This window comes from Dioscorea cayenensis, chromosome 1 (assembly GCF_009730915.1).
Source record: "Dioscorea cayenensis subsp. rotundata cultivar TDr96_F1 chromosome 1, TDr96_F1_v2_PseudoChromosome.rev07_lg8_w22 25.fasta, whole genome shotgun sequence".
In the NCBI taxonomy this organism is placed as follows: domain Eukaryota; kingdom Viridiplantae; phylum Streptophyta; class Magnoliopsida; order Dioscoreales; family Dioscoreaceae; genus Dioscorea; species Dioscorea cayenensis.
The window spans coordinates 26,243,079-26,255,196 of NC_052471.1; the positions used below are offsets into that span (position 1 = coordinate 26,243,079).

Here is a 12,118-nt window from a genome sequence, read left to right on the forward strand (position 1 = left end):
TGAGCTATAGGAATTTGAAAATACCCCAACATACCATCAAGGAAGCAATAAAACTGATGCCCTGCAAACTGCTCCAACATCTGATCAATGAATGGCTACGAAAATGGTCCATTTCGAGTTGCATCAGTTAGCCTTATATAGTCAAGGCAAACACGGCAACATGTAACTGTCCTGGTTGGAATTAGTTCACTATTTTCATTTCTCACAACCGTTATTCCCCCCTTCTTCGGGACTACTTGAATTGGGCTCACCCACGCACTGTCTGAGATAGGATAAATGATTCGCGCATCTAATAGTTTTACCACCTCTACCTTGATAACTTCCTTCATGTTTGGATTCAATCTTCTCTGTGGTTGAATCACCAACTTGCAATTGTTCTCCATTAAGATCTTATGAGTGCAAAATGAAGGATTTATGCCTTTTATATCAAAGGTATTCCAAGCAATCTTTCCTTCAATGTGTCAATTTCCTCAAAATCGTCAGACCCTTGTTCGAGATCATTCTCTATCTCCTCTGCTTGTACATGTGCATCTGAATGGTCTTCAATGACAACAACATCCTCTATCTCACAGATTTCCTACCCCAATGTTGACACACCCAACGAGAAAAGTTCTTGTCTTTGTTCATGATAGAAGGATTCAAACTGAGCAAGGACTCTCTCTCCAAACTTTCTTCCGAATGAATGCTCATAGATGCAAATGCAAACTTTTCAAACTGATCCAGCACACTATCCAACTCGTAACTCTGATCCTGAATTCTATCAATGTAATCAACAACTGGTTTTTCCACGAGATTGTTAATGGTGAATTACTCTTGCACGGAACAACATGAAGTGGATTGCACTGCAAACAACTGAACTTTCTGTTCTATATTTTCAACCATTCCAGTGATTGTGTCAAATAATTCAGGTATGTTGATCATTTTTCCTATAATCAAAGAAAAAAACAAATTAGAATAATGTCAGAATAATAAAAGGTGAAATAGAATAAACAATGAATAACTAAATAGCAAAGTGCAAAGTATCTCTAAACATCTATTCCCCGGCAACGGCGCAAAAACTTGATAACGCCATTTGCGTGTGATCCACAAGTGCACAGGTTTGTCAAAGTAATAAATCCCAAGTGAGTGGGTTATCGTATCCACAAGGAATAGTGAATACAAACACAACGATTGCTACTTAACTAAGTGAAGATTGCACAATAATAGTGTGGATAAAATCAAAGTGAATAAGACTCAATAAAATAAGAAAGAGAGGCACGATTAAATGAGGGGAAAGGCAATCGATAGAAAGTGGGCCACTCGGACATTGCTCCCCCTAGGACTATTGGTTCAAGTGCAAGACCAACTATTATGTATCCTAAATGATGGTTAATAACTCATGGAGATCCTAAACTACACGGTCCCAAACCTAAGGTCAACCGTGACTAACTATACACTACGCCCCGGTGGAGAAATCACTAAGTCTGAACATCTTACACTGTGTATAGTTGCAAGAAGCTCGAGGGATTCCAAGTGACAAACACTATTCCTATATATAGATCTAACCCCTTGGTCCAAAGCGAAAGACCCCTAGTTATGATTAAGCCCCAGATACTAAGGATTACTTTAACATTTCACTCTGTTACTCACGTAACTATGCCCCGATTCCAGGATTCTTTTATCCAACTTTTACCCAAGTTGAGAGAGGGCGGTGGCAAGGGTTTTGATAGGTGTTGGCAAGGGATTTGGAGAGGTTCTATGGCTTTGACATCGTGCTCCATTTGGAAGAGGGTTAGTGGGAGAGATTTTGTCGGCATTGATCCGGTGAGGTGTATCCTAGGCCGGACAAGGGGACCTTATGGAAGAGTCGAGGCTGCTCCACAAGACCATCATTACGACCATCAGGAGGGTTCTATAGATTACTTGCTTTAACATTCGATTTCATTATTGATTGTAACAAGCTCCATGGAGAGCTAAACCCCCTAGTGGGTACTTGGATTTGTGAACACTAGGATGTATTTGTTTCATTAAACCTTTTATTATGCTTTCATTAATTGATGCTTTAATTGAGTTCCAATCTTGAATGTTTGATTAAATGAATACTCCATTAGAGTGACACTAGGGTTGAGAGTTCTTATTGATAACCCTTGTGAGTGAGTGACACACTACGAGAGTTAGACAAAGCTAGATTGGAGAGGGTTGAGAGGTTGCGGAGCGTTCCCATTTTCCCTCCGTGTGATTTATACTAACTCTATTTCCTCAAGTTCTTTGCGGTTATAGCAGAGTGAATGGGCTAAGAGATGTCCTTCCGTTGGGGCTTAGATGCAGAGACAACGGAGTTAAGCGTTGAAGTGATTTTTGTACCTAGGGCTTAATTGTGACTAGGGACCTTTCACCTAGACCAAAGGGTTAGGTCTACATCTAGGAAGAGGATTTATCACTTGGAATCCCTAGAACATATTGCGATTCTATACGAGTGCGAGGTGTTGGCATTGTTCAATTTCTCCTCCGGGACATGTATTAAGTCAGGTATGGTTGACCTTAGATTTAAGACCATGTATTGAAGGGTCTTCACGACTCATTATTGCATTAGTTAGGAAGCATAATAGATGGTTTTGCTCTTGAACCGATCATCCAAGGTGGAACAATATCCGAGTACCCCATTTATATCGATTGCCTTACGTCCCATTTACTTGTGCTTCCCTTTCTTATCTCTTTTATTCTTTTTTACATTACATCTTGTTAACAAAACCATTATTCATCTTCCACTTGGTTAAGAAACAATTTTAGTATTTTTATTCACTACTCCTTGTGGATACGATACCCACTCACCTGGGATTTTATTACTCGACAAACCCATGCACTTGCGGGACATACGCAAGGGGCGTTGTCAAGTTTTTGGCGCCGTTGCCCGGGAGTAGGTGTTTAGAGATACTTTGCACTTTGTTTTATTAGCTATTTATTCATTCATTCTATTTCACATCTTCTTTTTCCTATCATCACTCTGATTTTTTTCTTTCTTTTGGTGTAGCTCCAGGCTATGACCCGAGGAAATCCTTCAACATTGATTGAAGGAGATCTGGAATTTGAATGTATACTCAGAAGAAGTGGAAAAGGACCTGTGCAAGAATAGTCTAATTAAGCTGAAATAGAAAATGAAAGGGCCAGATAATATGGCAGAACAAAATGAGCAACAAAGGACACTTTCTGATTATGCTAGACCCTCAATTTTGCGTACACAATCGAGTATTGTGTGACCCCCGATCACAGCTCCGAACTTTGAGCTTAAACCGGCATTCACCAAATGATTCAGCAATGCACAGTTCAATGGTTTCGCCGATGAGGATCCAAACAACCACATAGAGAACTTCTTGGAAGTTTGTAATATGCTGAAGATTAATGGTGTATCGGATGATGCTATTAGATAGAGGGCTTTCCCATTCTATCTCAAGGGAAGAGCCAAGCAGTGGCTTCATTCCTTGCCTAAAGCCTCCATCACGACTTGGAATGAGATGGTCGAAGCTTTTCTTGCTAGGTACTTTCCTCCGGGAAGTCAGTCAAGTTTTGCAATGAGATATCGTGGTTTGTACAGATGGAGTTAGAATCATTGTTTGAGGTATGGGAGCGCTTCAAGGATCTTTTGCAGAGGTGTCCACAACACAGATTTCACGAATGGATTATTATTTAAACCTTCTACAATGGGTTGAATCCGATTACAAGGCAATTGCTAGATGCCGCTGCAGGTGGTACAATAGGGAGTAAAACCCAGAAGAAGCCCGACAGTTAGTGGAGGACATGGCAATGAATAGTTATTAATAGAATACCCGGGAAAGGAAAAAGATGGCCGGGCTCCATGAAATAAATGCGGTAACATCTTTGGCGGCCTAAGTTGAATCATTATCAAGAAGTTAGACCTTCTAACTTCTAATAGGGTGGCGGGTGTGACTACTTGTACCGAGTGTGGTGGAGGACATGCTCCATCTGATTGCCCGATCTCGACTGGTGATGCATCTTCGGTGGAGAAAGTTGACTTTATGGGTAATGCAATGAGGAACCAAGGGAACCCATATAGCAATACCTACAATCCAGGTTGGAAGAATCATCCCAATTTTTTGTGGAGCAACCAAGGACCAAAAAAGGCCATGGTAATGCCGGGTTTCCGACAATAACAAGCCCCGAACATGGAGAACTGAGTTTCAGGCTTGGAGACCCGAATGACCGATTTATCAAAGGCCTTGACTAGATTTGTGCAATGGTCGGATACAAGGTTTCAATCAGTCGGGGCTACACTTCACAAACACACCGTTTCCTTGCATAATCTTGAGAATCAAGTGGGGCAAATTGTGAGGTCTCTATCGAAGAGACAACAAGGAATCTTGCCAAGTAATACTGAGACCAATCCTACAGAGCATGTGAAGGCGATCACTTTGAGAAGTGGTCGTGAGGTTGAGGGTAGGCTTCCGAGTGAGAAGCCCAATGTAGATGCAACCAAGGTCATAGAGGTTGAGGAGGGACCAAGCAAAAAGAAGTAGGTGGTGGTCCCATCTTTCAAGCCAAGAATCCCTTTTCCCTCTAGATTGAAGAATGACCAAGCAGATGAAAAGAACAAGAACTTCCTGAGTTTGTTCAAGCAACTCCACATCGATATTCCTTTTTTCAAGGCATTGTCCCAAATGCCTAAATATGCAAAATTCTTGAAGGACTTGTTGACTAACAAGAGGAAAATTGAGGAGAGTGCCTCCGTGATTCTAGATGCGTCTTGCTCGGCTGTCTTGCAAACGAATATGCCTAACAAGAAGAAAGACCAAGGAAGCTTTCATCATTTCATGCAACATTGGCAACTTGGGTGAAGAAATGGCATTGGCGGACTCAGGGGCCAATATCAACGTCATGCCATATGCCTTCTTTCAGAAGCTAGGCTTGGGAGAGCCTAGGCCCAGTCGGATGACATTACAATTGGCAGACTGAATAGTGAGATATCCGAGGGGCATCATTGAAGATGTGCTTGTCAAAGTTAACACATATATATTTCCTATAGATTTTGTGGTGTTGGACGTCGATGAGGATGCGGATGTTCCTTTGATACTTGGGAGGTCATTCTTACGCGCTGATAAGTGTCTAAATGCAGTTGTTTTCATATATATATATATATATCGTATTCACTTTGCATGTATTTTGTGAGGTTTGATGGTCGTTTTGCGCTTAATCGTATACTATTTGCTTTGTATGGCATAAGGAAGCCCATGGAGAACAAGAAGATATCATTTGGGTGAAAAAGAGAAGAAAACAGGAATTTCATACAACCCCCATACTACTCATTATGGGGGTTGTATACACTATAGACGCGGAATGATTCGGAGTGTCTGCCCAGATTTCCATACTACCCAGTATACGGGGCCATATGGAGGCCGTATACACCCCCGTATGGAACATGAATGTAGGGGTTTTGAGTGCTATATGACCCCCATACGACTCCCATACGACCCATATGACTCGGGGTGTATATATACTAACTTTTAGGGCAGACAAAGGGACTTTTAGCTGGACTTTTTCTTGGCCGATTTTGGGGAGATCACTTGGGAGATTTTGGGCGACCTTGTGAAGGAGAAGAAGGACAAGGAAGCTAGAAGATCATTCAAGCCCAAGGTCCAAGACTGTCAAGGCAAGAAGGCAACATCATTCAAGGGGAGATTTACCATGATTTGAAGGGAAGGAGACCAGCGGCTAGAGGAAGCGTCATTTGGCACTCCTTTGGCCGGGAAAGCGTCATTCGGTACATTCTTCACCTCCTCCTCCACCATTTCATCTATGGAGTGTCATTTATGCTTTTGTTTCATGTTTTGCTTGTTTGTATTGCTTGTTGTGGGATGATGACATACTAGACCCCCAAGGGCACCGGGTGTTGGTGAACCTTGGGGGGTTTTATCATGTATGTTGGATGATAACTTGTTAATTCCATGCTTGGGTAATTTTGAGATTTAATCCATTGTTTTCATGCTAAGTGCTACACTAAGGAGAAATATGTAGCTCTTTTATGAATGATTCATGTAGATGTAACTTCCTCGCATGTATTAGGTCATGAATGGATTAAAAGGGGATGCTTGTATCATCATGCCGAGAAATCGGGTGTTTGGTAGACCTCCATGTCGGTTTAATCCGAAGAAGAGTAGGTTTAATCCTATGTGAGATTTCCTCGTACTCAATGCAATCGTAGGAATGTAGATTTGGAAGAAATTCCTATCTATGTTCGTATGGGATTAGGGTTCAATCTCCAAGAAGTTCTAATCTTTGAATCTCATGGTCTATTTTACCCTTGCATCTTTAGATCATCATCCATGTTGCATGATAACCCCTCAAGGGGATCCTCATCCATAGGCCTTTGCATCTCATTGATTTTCTTGCTTGCTTATTGCTTGTTCTCTCTAATTTGGTCATAATCTCATTTTAGCTTTAATTACATTTAGTAGAGTAAAAATCCATCACTTGAGATCTTAGGCTAGATAATAGCTCGAGAAGGAGTAATAGGAGATCCTTAGCCCCGTGGAATACGATCCTCATGTGTTAACGTGAGGTATTACTTGGCGATCTCGTACACTTGCCGGGAAGCAATCACGCGCTTCCAAGGCATTGATCGACATGGACGGTGGGGAGTTGACACTGAGGGTTGGAGATGATAAGCTCACATACCGCCTCGCCGAAGCCATGTGACATTCTCTTGACTTTGATGATACTTTTTACTTTTTTGACACTACTGATGAGATTGTTGATGAATACATGTAGGAAATGTTTAATCTGGACCCGTACAAGGGTTTGTTCGACCAAGATATGAACAATGAAGAAGTAATGATGCTTGATCTAGAGGAAAAAGTACCATCTAACCCGGGGATCATGAAAAAGGTGCTCCGGAAGATGAAAAGGGCAAGGAGATGCCACCCGAAATGCCCGAAGGCTGTTGGGGATGCATGCGAGCTGAACAAGTTGGATACCTTTGCTAGGTGGTACCAAGCCAAATGATTCTCCCCCTACCTTCAAGAGACTTTGCTCATCATGCTTTCAAGTTATGGGTAAGAGGGTAATCTTCATCTATGAACCCCCTTGAGGTAAGACAAGGTACGTCAAAGTTTAGTGACATTAAACAAGCACTTCTTGGGAGGCAACCCAAGTGTTTACTATTTTCTTAGTTGCTAGTTTAGTGTTTGTATGAATAAAGTGTTAAGTGTTGGTGTATATATGTTTTGATGCATTGCTATGTGTTTTCTTATGGAGTTTTGATGTCATCGCTCTTTTATGTGGACATGACGAAGTTTTTGGTCGTGCGAGCTAGTTTCTCATGTTTTCACTGGTATAGTTTGCATAATGGAGTAGGCTCTGAGGGTGTTTACATGTTCAGGAATTTTTTGGAGAGCCTTCAATGTTTTTAAGGCATCCAGAGAAAATGCATGGCCGTGTGGAATTTCCATACGCTCGTGGATTTGCATTGTGAGCTCGTCCAGAGAAGGCACAGAGGCGGGGATGCAACCTTGTCAATGACCTTGTGACACCTGCATGCCCTTGGGTAATTTCTGCACTGGCGTGTGATTTCCAGCAGAGAGTTAGCAATTTTCCCTGAGAGCACACAGCGGCGTGGACTCTACCCTTTGGGCGATCTCGTGACAAACGCATAGGCGTGGGTATTTTCCGCACGCCCGTGTGGATCTCTGCAGAAGAGCTCTCCTCCATCCAGAGAATACATAGGGGCATGCGTCTACCCCTCTCAACTGCCCAGTAATGATCCATCCAGAGAAAACACTTAGATAATTTTCTCGGTTGGACAGAGGAGCGACAGGGGCGTGCGGCTGCCCCTGTGGGTCAGGCGCACGGGCATGGGTACTTTCCACACTCCCGTGTGGTTGCGTTTAAAGAGGTTGAGTGTTTTCCCGAGAGCGCACAGGGGCATGCGTATGCCCCTGTGAGTCTCTCATATTGAGGCGCACGGGCGTGGGTAATTTCCACACGCCCATTTAGATGTGCACGAATCATAAGGCTGCGTTCCCTTTTTATAAATCGTTCGAGCCCTTCTTCGTAACATACCTCCAAACACTCAGGAAACACTCTCCGACATTCTCCTAACCTCCCATTATTTATTTTGAGTCGATTATTTGAGTTTCTCACCGATTTCAGGGGTCTTAGCTTCATCTCATCGGTAAACCCTTGTTTTATCTTGTCGTCACCCTCATTTAATTCTATTCGGTTTTCTTCGATTAAACTGGTGAATGAGCCTCGTTTCATGCTTAAATGGTTGTGATATGTTTTTAATGAGCTCTAAAACTGAGGAAGAGGTGTATTCGTGGATTTTTACCACAAGGGCCGTGCGGTTTTCACTCCGCATGAATCCACACGGGTGTGGGGAATTTCCACATGACCGTGTGGATTCCTTTAGTATTAAGTTATGCATGAATCTGATCAATTTCCTTTCAAATACATGCAGGTATGGCCCAAGATCGAAGAAAGCAGTTGGTAAGCGCCCTAGAGAGCCTACTCCTTAGCCGAAAAGCATGGAATTTGCACTTTCGGAACATTGAGCTTGATTTGAGCAACTAGCAAAACTTAAGTTTGGCCAAACCTGAATCACGGACGTGAGCTCACTTAGGGAAGTGCAGTTAGCACATGACATGGCTGATGAGGTCGAGGAGTTACTATCGGTGGGTAGTTGGCATAAGCTGTTGATTTTTCGTGATCCCGGCTATCCTCCTACTCACAATGGAGGTGCTCGCCTCATTTGAGTTTGACCGCTCTTATGCTCATTCCGATAGCGTCGGCGCCATTCAGTTAGCAGCTTTTGGGCAGCATCATAGTATGAGCGTCACGTAGTTCTCCATTAGACTTGGATTATATGATGAGGGAGTTCACTGAGACATAGGAGTATGATGAGCTGCCGACTGATTATTCAGGAAGCTTAACCCCCCAGAAAGCCTATAGAATATTATGTGGCAAGGGTCGGTATGAACTAGGAGTGTCCAAGGCTAAATGCCTTTCTCGACCTAGTTACAGTATCTTCACGACATCCTGAGTAGAACAGTGAACGGTTGCGGCGACAGCACAGGAGTCCTTAGTAGGCAGGAACTTCTATATTTATACTCCATTTGGCGGAACGAGCCGATTTATTTGGGATATATTTTAGCGGAGTATCTTAAGCATCAGCGACAGTATCACAATCATGTTGTTATTTTCTTAGGACCATAGATCACTAGACTCATCCTGGGGATGGTCCAACGAGACATGATTAGAGTGGCCGAGAAAACAATAGTACCAGCACCCCTCGGGATTAAAAGACGATGAGGCTCATGGGTATGATCAAGAAATATCCGGATTGTGTTTATGTGCTGAACATGCCCCCACTAGAGCTATTTGTGTCTGAGGAAGCCGCAGCAGAGGGGTCTCAGCCAGCTTTAGAGTCACAGCCTGAGAGAGATCAGACATAGGCGGTCCCTCCATCGCACGATCCTCCACCAGTGCGGATATTCTCTCTCACTCGAGCCCATGATCGATTTGAGAGGCTTGAGAGTGCTGTAGACACACTACAATAGGATATGGCTGAGGTACGCGCTACACAGGCCGCAAACCACACTGAGTTCATGGCACGTTTCGACATCATACAGTAGTTGCCGGAGCGAGACACGAGATTACCATTTGAGATGCGAGCCCCAGCACCAGTTGATCCACCAGCATCATCTCCTTTACCAGCAGAGCAGAGACCTGATGATACTGACACTTGATTTCATTTTCATTTTTATTACCTTTGCATTTCATTTTGGACTTGTTTACTTGGAAAGGACTTTTCTTCTAAATTTATTTTTGTTTTGATGTCTTGAGTTGTATTCATTGCTTCATCTTTTATATACACGAGCTATTTTTGTTTTATTGAGCTTCATTGAACCCCCTCGTGTATGAGTGCAGATTGTCTTGTCAGTATGGGAACTGAGAACTATCATGGACATGACCAAGGTGCCTCGGCATTTGGCCATGTGTGCTTCACAACCCGTTTGAATAACACTCCTAAGGATTTAGCTACATCAAATGCAACACTAGGAATCAGGGGAGTATTGTTTTGATTGCTTCTCCCACATATATTCTTGTTTGATATATTATGAGTGAGCTTCCATGTGTACATTGGGGACAATGTAAAACTTAAGTTTGGCGGAAAGTTTCACAATGTACATCTCCTTTATATTAGTTTTGATTGATATACATGCTCACATAGCCAATGGTGGTTCACCTTAGTTGCAATGATTGTATTCTTGAGTTTAGGAGAATTTTCTCATGCTCTAGTTCTTGCTTGAATTTGTAGCAATTTTTGCCCGGTTGACACTTGTTGCACTACTCACTCTTTAAACTCTTTTGGAAACTCAAGTTTGATGTTAAAGGGACTAGTTATAGTTGTTTCTTTTGTTAACTGTTTCAAAAAAAATGGAAAAAGGAAAAGAAAGAACAAAATAGTTTTATTTTTTTTAGTTGTGCTTATTGGATGGAAAGAGCTACCACGTATGAAGTATGAAGCTACTCTCATAAGTTGGATACTAGTTATGCCCTAATGAGAGAAAGAGCTATCTCATAGGATGAGTGAAAGCTACCACTCCGGTAGAAAGAGCTATCACCTCAAAAGTGTGAAAGCCATTTTAGCGGCTGCTTTGGAAAGGGCTACCTTAGAGGATGTGTGAAGCTACTACCTTCTTTTTAACTTTTGTTACTTTTTTGTAGATAAATAAGTCCTTATACTTAGAACTTTGAGGAGTATACCTTGGGTTGACTTGAGTGAGTTTACACACACTTTCACGACTTCGGGTTTGTCATTCTTTTTTATTCAAGTTTTTAGCTAGAGCATTGATTTTTCGTATTTAGTGTTGAAATTCCCTTACTTATAGAATGCTCTCTTTGCATGTTTTGGTGAACCTAAGGCTAAGCACAACGAATATTTCCTTCGTATATACTTCAATGTTTTAATTTTTGCTTGAGGATAAGCAAAATCTTAAGTGTGGGGGAGTTTAATAAGTGCTTGTGTGATAAGAATGCGAACTATTCTTTCCTTATGATGAGCATTACTTTTATCATGTTTTAGCGCTAATATGTGTGCATTTATGTTACTTTCATGTCTATAGGTTTGTGAAGCCGAATGTTAAAGAAAAAAGCCAATATGGGTCATGAACGTGCTATTTGGAGGAAATCTTGAGAAGGTTCAAACGCAAAGTTATAAGTCGGGTTTCAAGATGCAAGAATGTGTGCCAACCTCCTTGTATTCAAGTTAAGACAATGATTTGGATGGGCACAAAGGGAGTTACATTCAAGTATCCTAGCTTGTGCATTGATAGTATGATATTCACCAATGAAGCCATTTATTGAACAAGCAAGGCGATCTACGACGTAAACGTGTGCCCGTTTATGTTACCTCAATAAAAACATGGATTCAAGAGTGTTTTAGGCCGTTACTATAGCAGGTTCTGTTCACAGCCAGCTGAAAAAGTAAAGTTCAGAGAATCCACACGGGAGTGTGGGGCATTATCCACGCCCGTGTGAAATTTCCATAGGCCCGTGTGGAGAATCCACAGGAGTGTGTGGATACCGATTCCAACCCTATTTAAGGCCGATTTCAGCCCCGATTTTAGGATTCTTTTATCCATCTTTTCCCCAACTTGAGAGAGGGCGGCGGCTAGGGTTTTGAGAAGTATTGGCAAGGGATTTGGAGAGGTTCTACGGCTTCGACATCGTGCTCCATTTGGAAGAAGGTTAGTGGAAGAGCTTTTGTTGGCATTGATCCGGTGAGGTGTATCCTAGGCCGGATAAAGGGACCTTTGGAAGAGTCGAATCTTCTCCACAAGACCATCCTCACGACTATCGAAAAGGGTTTTCTATGGATTACTTGCGTTCATTATATTGATGCTTTAATTGAGTTTCAATCTTGAATGTTTTATTGGATGAATACTCCCTTAGAGTGACACTAGGATTGAGAGTTCTTATTTCTAACCCGTGTGAGTGAGTGATACACCACGAGAGTTAGACAAAACTAGATTGGAGAGGGTTGAGTGGTAGCAGAGTGTCTCCTTTTCCCTCCTGTGTGATTTATCCTACCTTGAGTTCTTTGCGGTCATAGTAGAGTGAATGGGCT

The 12,118-nt window shown here is 42.2% G+C and overlaps 1 non-coding gene across 1 annotated transcript; it reads right to left on the bottom strand.

The window, feature by feature from the left end:
• Positions 1 to 3,539: 3,539 nt before the first annotated feature.
• LOC120267045 lies at positions 3,540 to 3,645 on the bottom strand. The gene has a single exon (XR_005538380.1). It is a non-coding gene; the product is annotated as a small nucleolar RNA R71 (small nucleolar RNA).
• Positions 3,646 to 12,118: the final 8,473 nt, after the last annotated feature.